The sequence below is a fragment of the Helianthus annuus genome, chromosome 16 (genome assembly GCF_002127325.2).
Source record: "Helianthus annuus cultivar XRQ/B chromosome 16, HanXRQr2.0-SUNRISE, whole genome shotgun sequence".
NCBI classification, from domain to species: Eukaryota; Viridiplantae; Streptophyta; class Magnoliopsida; order Asterales; family Asteraceae; genus Helianthus; species Helianthus annuus.
In genome coordinates this window covers 78,131,724-78,142,994 of record NC_035448.2, presented here as the reverse complement: position 1 = coordinate 78,142,994, position 11,271 = coordinate 78,131,724, and the positions used below count along the sequence as shown (strand labels likewise).

Genomic DNA, 11,271 nt, shown 5'->3' with positions numbered 1-11,271 from the left:
TTTTTTAATGAAAATACCTTTTAGTGTTAACATAAACTCTTGGATAGTTAAAAACTTAACCCTTGTCATTAGGGTTCGTCTAATCATGATTAAGGTCGTTAATCGCAATTAAAGTTACTAATCACGATTAACCACGCTAATCAGCCCATTAATCTATTTTTAATCGCGATTAGATTTTTATAAAATTTCGCCATAGTTTCTCTAAACTATGGCGTTTTTCCCATGTATTTAAAACATGTTTAAAATAATTTCCAATTTTCCAATAACATCATCCCACTAATCTTAACAATTTTCAACACTAAGCAAACAAGTTCCACCACTTATTTACTTAAATCATGAGCGCTTTGTATATATAAATTTCTTAAAAATTCCAAGACTTTTATGTCTTGAAGTTCAAGACTTTTTAAGTGTGGTTTTCCAAACCATTTATTAAATCACTTTTTATTTTTAAAGATCACATTTACTAGTTCATAATCACCATGTGTAGTTCATTAAATCCTTAATGTTTCAAGTTTAAACACATATACATATAAAGCTCGTGGACATAATGATGATGATCTTTCATGATTTAAACATCTAGTTGTTTAAATCATATTTTTAAGCTTAATAATACAAGATCATCACTTATATAAGTTACTACACTAAATAAACAACATGATCATCATAAATCTCATGACTATTCAACCTACTTTAACAAAATCAGCATGCTCATACAACTCATTCAACAATAATACACATAATATGTTAGGTCCAAAAGTTTTACGCTTATCTTTATTACTTTTATTTATATTTATTTGGTTTAGATTAACACTTGGGCTTGGGCTAGGCCATGTGGGCCCATGGGGTAGAGGCTCCTATATATAGTTATGTCTAGATTATTGTAGTAGAGCTCTCTCATTGTGTAATCATGTAACCTCCCAAAGGAGAACCTTGTACCCGACAATCCTAGAGATTGTGTGCAAGGTTCTCGGAGATCGTACCAGACAGTCCTAGAGACTGTGTGCGATCTAAGCAGCGGCACTGAGTTTTGAAATGAAAATTTCCTTTTTGTTCATACGGTTTGATCTTATATTCCGCTTTCGATTGAACCGTCGAGTGATGTCACGGGTTTTTCGGGACTAACAAGTTTTTTTTTAATCTGGATTATTTCATAAACTAATATACCCGACAGACAACATTCAAAAAATCAAAACTAGAATTCTTATAGTATGTTAAACATCACAAAACATAGGTCACATGTATCTAAATCACACCCGAAACAAAAACCTCCAACAAGATAAGATATAATAACTTAAGATCACTTAAAGCACTTGGCATCCGAAAGAGCTTCACCCTCAAAAGGCTCATGATCCTCAATCATCTGATTCACCCATTCCTTTTGTGCTTCGTCCGAAAGATCAACCTTAGTCCACTCGTATAGTTCCATGTCGTAGCACTCATCCATTACAAATTTTGGGATTTCTGGTCCACGGAAAAGCCACAAACCCTTCACCTTGAATGGTGGCTCGTTTCCAATGATCAACATCTTTCCAAATGCGTATTTGCGTGCAAGATCCATACGCTGCAAAAATCCACCAACCTTGTTCATGGTTACAAAGGAGACAGTGTTCTCATCGTTGTACTTGTAATTGCAAAACCAAAGAGAATAACCCTCTGGATCAAACATATCCCAAAAGCCATTGATTGCAACCTCACGGAAGTTAGACTTAGTGTTGGAGTAAAGTCGCTTCCAGTCATCCAAAACCATCTTACTCGGAGGTAACAAATCGAGAGGGTTCTTCGGCTTCGGTTTCGTGGCCTCTTCTTCCTCAGCAGCTTTGACCTCAGGCTTGGGTGCCTCCTCTTTCTTAACTTCTTTCTTAGGCTCGGGTTTTTTGGCCTCGGGTTTCTTTGCTGAGGTAATAGGTATAACGGCGTCTGCTTGCTTGACCTCACCAAACACCTTGCTGAAATTCGGTTAGTTAATCATGGTCCAAAAGTACCTCTCTACATGAGGATACTCGGATGTGAAGCTCTTTGGCGTTAAATGTTGAAAAGCCAACACCAAGTTACATGTTGTGATGATGTTAGCTAAAGTGACGCAGTCACCGACCAAGAAAGTGTGTGAAGCTAGATAGTTGTTCAAAGCATCGAACCCTCTCTTCAAGCCAGCAATAGAGCTCTCTTCAGCAGGTTTAATGTAGGTGCCATATCCCAATCTTGGATATAACCATCCTCTAATATGTGCGTCAAGCTCAAATGAAGAGAAGTCGATCCATTGCTCGATTTGACCGTATTCTATCTTGGAAGACCCGTAGAGAGAACTTCCATGAGCAACATAGCGAGCAATTGCATTACTCTCAAATAGAGGACCCTCCGGAGTCTCAAGAACAGGAATCTTTCCAATAGGGTTCATCTTAAGAAACTCAGGAGTCTTGTTTGAAACACCCATCTGAAAATTTTCAGCCATTTTGATTTCAACACCAACATATTCTGCAACAATTAGGGCCTTGTTTACGTTCTTATTTTTCGAGGGAGTGTGAAAGATCAGCGCCATTGCTTAAGGAACAAACGATCGCCTTTTGATATGGATCTGTATACGAAGCGTTTACTCCCGCAGCAATAATGCAGGTATCATTTCATTTCCCAGCAACTATTTCTCCCCCTCAAACAATGCGTATGTACATGTTTTTTTTCTGACAGAGACTGGAATCTGGCAAAACAGGAAAATAAATAATTTTCAAATATAAACAGGTTTCAAAGAAAAACAAAAGTTTTTCCACCAAATGGAAGTGTTTCAAACACCATAAATTGGAAACCTAAAACTCCTGTTGGATGCCAGTCTCCATGTTCACAACCATCGACAACCACAAGCGATGTTATGAGCCAGATGATCTTTCGCGAAGTCTCATACATAGATAGTGGTGGTCAACTCAGGTCCACTATGGCATGGGTTCCAGTGTCTAACTGATTCCACTGATTGTGCAGGAATAGCTATGGAGGGCTATCGTCAGACTTTGGTTTATTGATAGTGGTTGTTATAGGCACATGATGGGAGACATGTCCCAGTTGAATGACATAAAAGTATTCGACGAAGGATGTGTCGACTTCGCAAATGAGAATCCAGAAATTTCACCAGGAAAAGCACGGTCTATAGCAGAGTTCTCCCTTTTTTAGACGTCAATTAATTCCAGGAGCTGAAGGACAACCTGTTGAGCGCATCACAGATGCGCGACATAGGAATGGAGGTTCTCTTCACTTACAGTGACTCGGTATTTCGATCTTCGACCAATTCAGAAGATGGTTTCTGAACCTGCGATAGCTATCCCTGATGGTGCAGTCCGTAACACTGAAGTCTCCTCAGGACCCTCAAATGCTCAAGAAACTTCTCTGTTTCTGGAAGCAATTCCCTTAATTTGCATTGTAGATCCACCAGTGATCAACATCGCTACTGCATCAAGTGAGGGGGAGCAATCTGGTATAATATTTAGAAGTTTCTCAATCTCAAGCTGTTGGTGTGCGACCCCACAGCAAAATCAAGGGGCATCAACTCATGACTATTCAGAAACAAACAAGATGACCCCGACTTGATATTGAGAAACAAGGCACGATTGGCAGTTTAAGGTTTGAACAAGTTGAAGGTCTGGATCATGTTGAGATATACGCACTGGTGGCACGTCTGGATGCCATTCATATTTTTGGATGATGAGAAAGAAGTTCGATATGCGTTCGTTAAGAGAAGTGAAAATGTTTCTGGGCATGCAAGTTTGTGAAAACATTCAAGGCCTATGGACTTTCATTGCGGAACGACCCTTGCTCGACTGCAAGTCGGCCAGGCATCATGTTGTCGCCTGTTAGTTAACATTGGAGGGATGGACAGGGATATCAAGTCTACATCGGTTGGATGCCAATTCTTGGGAGACAGTCTCATCTCATGGCTGTGTAAGAAGTAGCAGCTCACATTTGCAGCGGAAGCAAAGTGCGTTGCAGCATCTGCTGTCTGCTGCTCTCAGGTTCTTTGGATACAACGCTAGCTCAAGGATTTCGGTTTGACTTATCTAAACTCTACTACTTATTTTGATAATGATGCCGTTATCCAGATTATAAAAAACCCTGTCTTTTACTCTAAAACCAGGCACATTGATATCAAGGTGCACTTTATTCGAGATTGCTATGACAGAGGATTGTTAAACTTAAACAGATCCACAGTAATGCTAATTCAGCGGATTTTTTTACAAAACCTGTTAGCATCTCGAAATTCAATGTGCTTGTGAATCTTTTTAAAATGATGCATTTTCACCAACTGAGCAACAAAAAAAAAACCCCAGGGTTTCATATTAATGTAAATAAATAAGTAAATTTGCGCATAAAGTGTGATGCACAAATTTAGGGGGGGAGTGGGACGTATATGTACATATGCAAAAAAAAACATGTACATACGCATCGTTTGAGGGGGAGAAATAGTTGTTGGGAAATGAAATGAATTTTTGTGCTAAAGAACTTGATTAATACATGTAAGGTTTCGAAGCTGAACAGGCTAGGATCCACTGCGATGTGTTGATAGGTCTAACGCTCGAAAAGTAAAAAGAGGCAAAAGTGATACAAACATAATGGACTGGACATCTCGTGGGTAACAGACCAACGGTGTATGATTTCATGGTCTTAAATCTTGCGTTGATAAACGTTTGAAGTTTCGGGTCTTTATGCTGATAAATCATCCGGGATATCAGGGCTGTCCCTCTCTTGCATCCAGACTATATGCAGACCTGGGCACAATCAGGATATCTTGCAAAAAGAGCCACAAAAGGGCCAAAACCTGAAAACAGAAGAAAATCTCACTAAAAAGAGAATTCTGCGTGCTATTAAAGCCAAATACGTACCATTAAAGGTATCTGTCTCGCCCTCGTCAGAACTTCTCTAGTCTCTCTGTTGTACGGAAGTACTGACCTGTTCACCCGGAAGTCTGGCGTTGAAAAACTTAAGGATGATCTCAGTATACTCACCTGCTATGATGAACTGTTGTGCTTACCTTGATCGCGGCGGTATGCCTTGGAATGGGACACACAGATGTTTCAGTATAATTCTACCTTAAGCGTATCACAAAGCTAAAAGTTGAAGATAGGGCGTTAGATTTAAGAGGACAAGCATATTAACAATCGCATGGACCAGTCCAAGTAAGCAAAGAGCTGAAAAATGTTCCTTAATCGGTTCGAAAACGATTTTGATCCCATGGCAGGTTCTCCCTATATTACCCCTCCATTACTATTACTTTATTATGATGTATTTTGTTATTATTATTTTTCTTTTGTCTTTATTAAAAAAAGGGTTGCTCGATTGGTTGGATCGCTGATTTTGAAAAAAGATGTTTTATGTCTTGAAGAAGAAAATCTTTAAAGCAATAGTCTGGCCCACTGTTTCGGATTAGGGCCCACGGTCGTGGATAACGCGAATCAGATCCGGCCCATTGCTCCAAATATAATTCAGACCATTGTTCCGAGTTGGGGCTTGGCCGTTTGATCTCAGGCCTAATCCAAAACACTACAAATTGGCAATCATTTTCTCTTTCGAGTCACGTTTCGGACTAGTCTCATCTTCTAATCATCACAGATTCTCTCATTATCTTTGGACCACTTGTTCGAATTTCAAAGTTTGCAGGTTTCTATGCCTTTTGAACCAAAGCCCTCTGAATACCAAAGCTGCCAAAAGAACGTGACATGCAACTTACATGTGTTGACGAGAAAGCTGAGACACTTGATTCAGATTCAAAATCAGACTCTAGTGAAGAAGAACCCGATTCCGACAGTGAAGTGGAAGTAATTGCATCTGAAAAGGTTGAGGAAGCTATTAGAGAGCGAGATAAGACAAATTCTAAGAACCTAGTTGCTCTACTCCTGAGTTTGTAGGGTAGTGACGGAAACCCTCCATTTGTTTCTACCGCTGGTGACCGAGTTCAAACTAAGATTGAAGCCACTCCAATAATGAGCCAACAAACCAACACTGATCCTGATACTGATCCTATTTGCCCTATTCCTGATCCAGAGCCCACTATGTCTTTTGATCCAGAGCATGCTGCTACAACACATGGAAAACTGAATACAGGAACCTGATATTGATGTCAAAGTTTGTCTTTGAAGTTCACAAAATATGATGAAGCGGCATGCTGTTATGCAACCGAGAAAGGACTCGTCGTTGGAAGAAGTGATAGTAATAATGATAGAGATGCAAAAGTAGCTAGTTTGCAACGACGAGTGGTTGTATTCGAACATGATGCTGAAATGATTGAAGCTCAGTTTCATCACTACAACAGGACTGTGCTTTCCTGTCTTCAGTCACAAGTCCCTGAGCAGAGGTCGAATAATAGATCAACTATACGAGTAAATTTCTGAAGAGAGAGCGGCAGCAAATGTAGCAGCAGACACAGAACGTGGAGCCACCTTGAATGCCTATCTAGCTGTTAATCCAAAAGAAGAAGAGTAGCAAGAAGCATGAAAGGAGACAGTGTGACAAGCAAATGATTATGATGAAGAATCAGGATTTGAATCCTCCAGATGGAAACTTCCAGCTCAAAGATCCTACAAAGAGGCCAGATAGATTTGTTGTGAAGTTAGGGTCTAGCCACTTCAATAAAGAGGAAAACAAGCATGTGGTCGCTAGCTGGAGATACGACCGTGACAAGAATGTGTGGCTGATTCTGATCAAACAAGAGACGCAGAGGATGGATGTTCCATGAGAAGAAAGTCAATAACAGTTTCCCTTCCATGAAGACTACTGAATCAAAGATCAGAAGAAAAACCTGATGTTTGTGATCCTTTCTCACCAAGAAGATAGTTAAAATATGACATCTGGCCTCCGACCGCCAAAGAAGAGGAAATTCCCATCTTTCGAAAGCTTGCGAAGGAAATTTTCATAATTTCCAACTTTTAGAAGCATGATACGAAGATGGCTGAAACTGCGGTTGTTTCTGAAAACCAGTCGTTTCGGATACCAGATACGTTGGATTAAATGAGTTTTCATGAGGAAGATATCATGGTTCTGAATCATCATCAAAATTCGCCACAACGACAAAATGAAGAATGTGCGAAGCCTTGGACGAGTGTTGTTGCAGACGTCGTCGGGAATTGCTTGTTTGCTGATCCTAATCTAGTTCTGAGCAGGTCCTCGAGTTCGACGCAACAACTAATCCAGTAAACCTGGGGGAGATTGTTAGGCCCTTGAAGGTTTATGGATTAGTAGCTTAATGATTAAGAGGGCTTATGGATTAGTGGATATTAGAGTGGGCTTGTTTACGGAATTATGGGTCTAGGGTTTTGAGGGAAACCCCTCCCTATAAATAGGAAATGGAAACTAGGAGTTAGGGTTGGTTCAATTGTTTTAGAAACTTGTATTAGACATTTCACATGTATGCAAGTTTAAGCATTTAAATACATTCAAATCTTCAAATCTTCATCTTCTTATTCTTGATTTCTTAAAGATCATCAAGCTTGGATTCCGTCCATCCTTATTGATCGTTTGATATCGTTGTTTGATCCGTATTTTTGGGACTTACATAATAATCACATAATACTTCTTATTTAGTAAGTTGTTAAGTTTTGGTTTAGGGTTTTAGGTGAATTTCTTCTTTGATTTCAAGATGATCAACAAGTACTTTATTAATCGACATATAATAACAAGCTTAAAAAGATGGTTAGTGAGAGCTTACAACTTTGCACAAGATTATAAGATGATTAAGAAGAAGATTAAGCTCCAAACAAAGCCCTAAGTGTGCTCCATGTGTTCTTGATGCTTAGATGGTTATAAAAAGGCTTAATTTAGGTGAAAATGGAGTGCTTATGAATTGAAAATGGTGGGTTTGTGTGGGGTGTTTGGGGCCGAGATCTAGAGGAAGACGGAGGAGGTTTTTGGTTGATTATTTTCGTAAGAAAGATGATGGTGAAAGATGTGAATAAGAATGATGTTAGGAATGGTTCTTATTAAACTACTCCCATGGCCATACTTATCAAGATTTTGGCCATTTCTAATATGTTGTAGGTGATTTTGATGGGGCCCACCCTTGACCGAAATGGGGAGGGGGGTATGGTTTTTATTTATCTTTCTTTTTATAAAAGTTAACATAAATATAAACTTGTAAATTATATAAAAGTTTAGGGGTTTAGGGGGTTTAAGAATTTCTTGTACCATTGATGTTCCGACAATATTTTTGACACCAAAATGTGCTTAACTAGTTCACTGGATGATTCGTTTTGGTGCTAGGATGGCGAAAATATTGCTAACTAGTTCGTCGGCGCAAAAACGACGAAGTTGTGGTCGTGGCGACGTAGTACCGGAAACCTGTGATTCGAATCTTCCGTTGCTATCCACAAGCCTATTTAAGGTGTATATATTAATTATAAGTCCTACGGACCTTAAAATAATAGATTCTGGCGTCGCGGACAATTTATTTTGATTATATTTCGGCACAGAACGGACAAGTGCACTCATACGCGTTCACCGGAAAGTTGAAGTGTTTCAACGATTTAGTGCCCCTTATTTGGGATTTTTAATTGTATTCCATCTACCAAGAGCATCCGTGCCCTTCGTTGCTCGTCCCGACAGTTTTTGGAACTTGCTGGCATGAATAGTGTGCTCAGGTGAATATTGTTTTCAGCATATTGCCAACATATTAGGACATAGTTTGCGGTTTTCTCGCAACATGGCGATTGTGTTAACATTGTTTAGCATTTTTAACCATGTCCTATGATTGCTAGAACTTATACGACCTAATCATGCAATAATTAAATCGTAAAGAGAGAAATTAAACGTTAAATCAAGTGTTTAAGTTGTACGGAATTACCATTATTTTTGCCAGTTGTCACAGAAAAGATAAGGGGATTAACAAATGACATATCTACCCTCATGTGACCTGCACATGTTTTTATTTAACTGAAAAAATAAACTGGGTTAGTCCTAAAGGACATAACGTGTAACATTTTGAAACATAAAGTACAAAACCTATCAATTTTAAAGGTAAATGACACCGCCTGCAATTTGGTGTAAACATAAAGGACAAAACTTGTAATTTACTCTTTTATTTATTTACGAATTCACAGTAAATTAAACGTGTAAATTAAATTTCTAACATTGTATTCGAATAATAATGACAAATGTAATTTTTTTTTAATATAAATTGTTTTTGACCAAGTTCTCGCAGTTTTTTAATTCGTTCTCACAGTTCTCACAATGTTTAACGTTCTTATTTTAGCCTTCCCCTATATAATATCACATTTATGTATACTATAAAATGGCACCAACATATATATATATATTCCTACGTCTTATGATATCTTAATTACTACATGAGTTTTTAAAACCCGTGCGTTACGACGGAATCGTTAAACCTAATTAAAAATAAACTTAAAAGTGTTGAACCAGATACGCGCGTTGCAGGGTGTTAAGTCGTCAAATTTCGAGAACGAAAGAGAAAACCTAAAAAATATATAATGTAATATGCCAATAATGTCTATTTAAATTATTTAATGTAGGAGTCTTTAACACTCAAGTAAATATTGTCTTAACTAATGGGGTGGTGGTCCATTAACAAATACAAAGTCTTTAAACACCTTGAGAGGAGGGAGAAGTTTTGGGTTCAAGTTCACAGACGATAGGAATAAAAAAAATTTACTGTTAAAAAAGTAAATGTTGTCTAATAAAGAATTCTGATGTGTGTGAATTGAGAAAAAAAAAATAGTTTTGACAACTCATATAAAGATGAAAGTTGTACCAAACACCATGATTTTGTATATATGAGCTCACATATAAACAATTTTCTACTTATCTCCCTATCAAATCTCTGCAAACAAAATCATCATCATCATCATCATTATTATTATTATTATTATTATTATTATTATTATTATTATTATTATTATTATTATTATTATTATTATTATTATTATTATATGAGCTCACATATAAACAACTCATATGTGAGCTCATATAAAGATGAAAGTTGTACCAAACACCATGATTTTGTATATATGAGCTCACATATAAACAATTTTCTACTTATCTCCCTATCAAATCTCTGCAAACAAAATCATCATCATCATCATCATCATCATTATTATTATTATTATTATTATTATTATTATTATTATTATTATTATTATTATTATTATTATTATTATTATTATTATTATTATTATTATTATTATTATCCCTCTCTATGCTCAAATCCTGTTAATGTCATTAAAATTCTAAAAATGATAATTAATAAAAAAAAGAAAAATAGAAACGACAAAAAGGTAACAAATGGTGGGGGTATTTCAAAACACCACCACCACCCTCTGTTGATTGAAGAACTCATGTCTACACAAAATCCCAACTCTAAATAACATGATTTAACCCACTTTTATTCTCACATTGTCCGCACTACCGTCAACCACCATCATTCTTCCTAAAGATTCCATTTTTTCAACCATACTTCTCCGTAACAATTAACTTTTTACCAAACAATCATCACCTCAATGTGTTTATTCAAGTGAATTTCTTTTAATAAAAAGGAACAGAGTATCCCCAACCTGACAACCACCCCCACAACATCTTTAATTATTTATTCGCACTATGACAATCAAATTTCAGGTGTCTTCTCCTGTCAACGCTATCATCACCATAGCACAACCATCGCTTCCGGTGGGCATCTGACTTGTTCCTACCACTACCACCGTTGCACTCTCTCTCTCTCTCTCTCCTTCTTTGAAGACAGTCGTCGAGCCACCCCTAAATGCCTCACGTCTGCCTCGTCGACCTACCCATTACTACCATAGGCAGACCGCCGTCTACCAACTCAAAATTTACTGTTTCTTAGTACCGGAGATAGGCAACGTTTGGGTCCGGCCGGAAAAGTTTCCGCGTCACTGTTGCAGCCTTGGAGGAACTTGAGTTTGAGTTTGAGTTTGAGAAGGGTGATAGGTGTTTAGTGATGATTGCTGAATTTTTTATTAGTCAACACCAGGGGTGGTGGTCATGTTGATTGTTGAGGTTGTCATGTGAAATGGGACACACACCCCAAAAAAGACAAAATGCTATACAACTGGACTCGTAACAATCAACAAAATTGAATGGTAAATTTAACTCACAATAAGAATTTAATAAGAATTTAATAATTAATATAAAGAAAATTACATGGCAAGCCAAACAACACAACTGTAAATAAAAAGTCTTCTCAGCATGTAGGAATCCCAAGTCCATTAACTCTCATTTACCAATATCCTTGTTCTACTAATGACGAACAATATTTTTTTTGGTAAGGAAATC

General features: G+C 37.5%; 1 pseudogene; it reads right to left on the bottom strand.

Annotated features, from left to right (window-relative positions):
* Positions 1-1,136: 1,136 nt before the first annotated feature.
* On the bottom strand, positions 1,137-2,610 carry LOC110914932 (annotated as a pseudogene).
* Between the last annotated feature and the right edge of the window lie 8,661 nt (positions 2,611-11,271).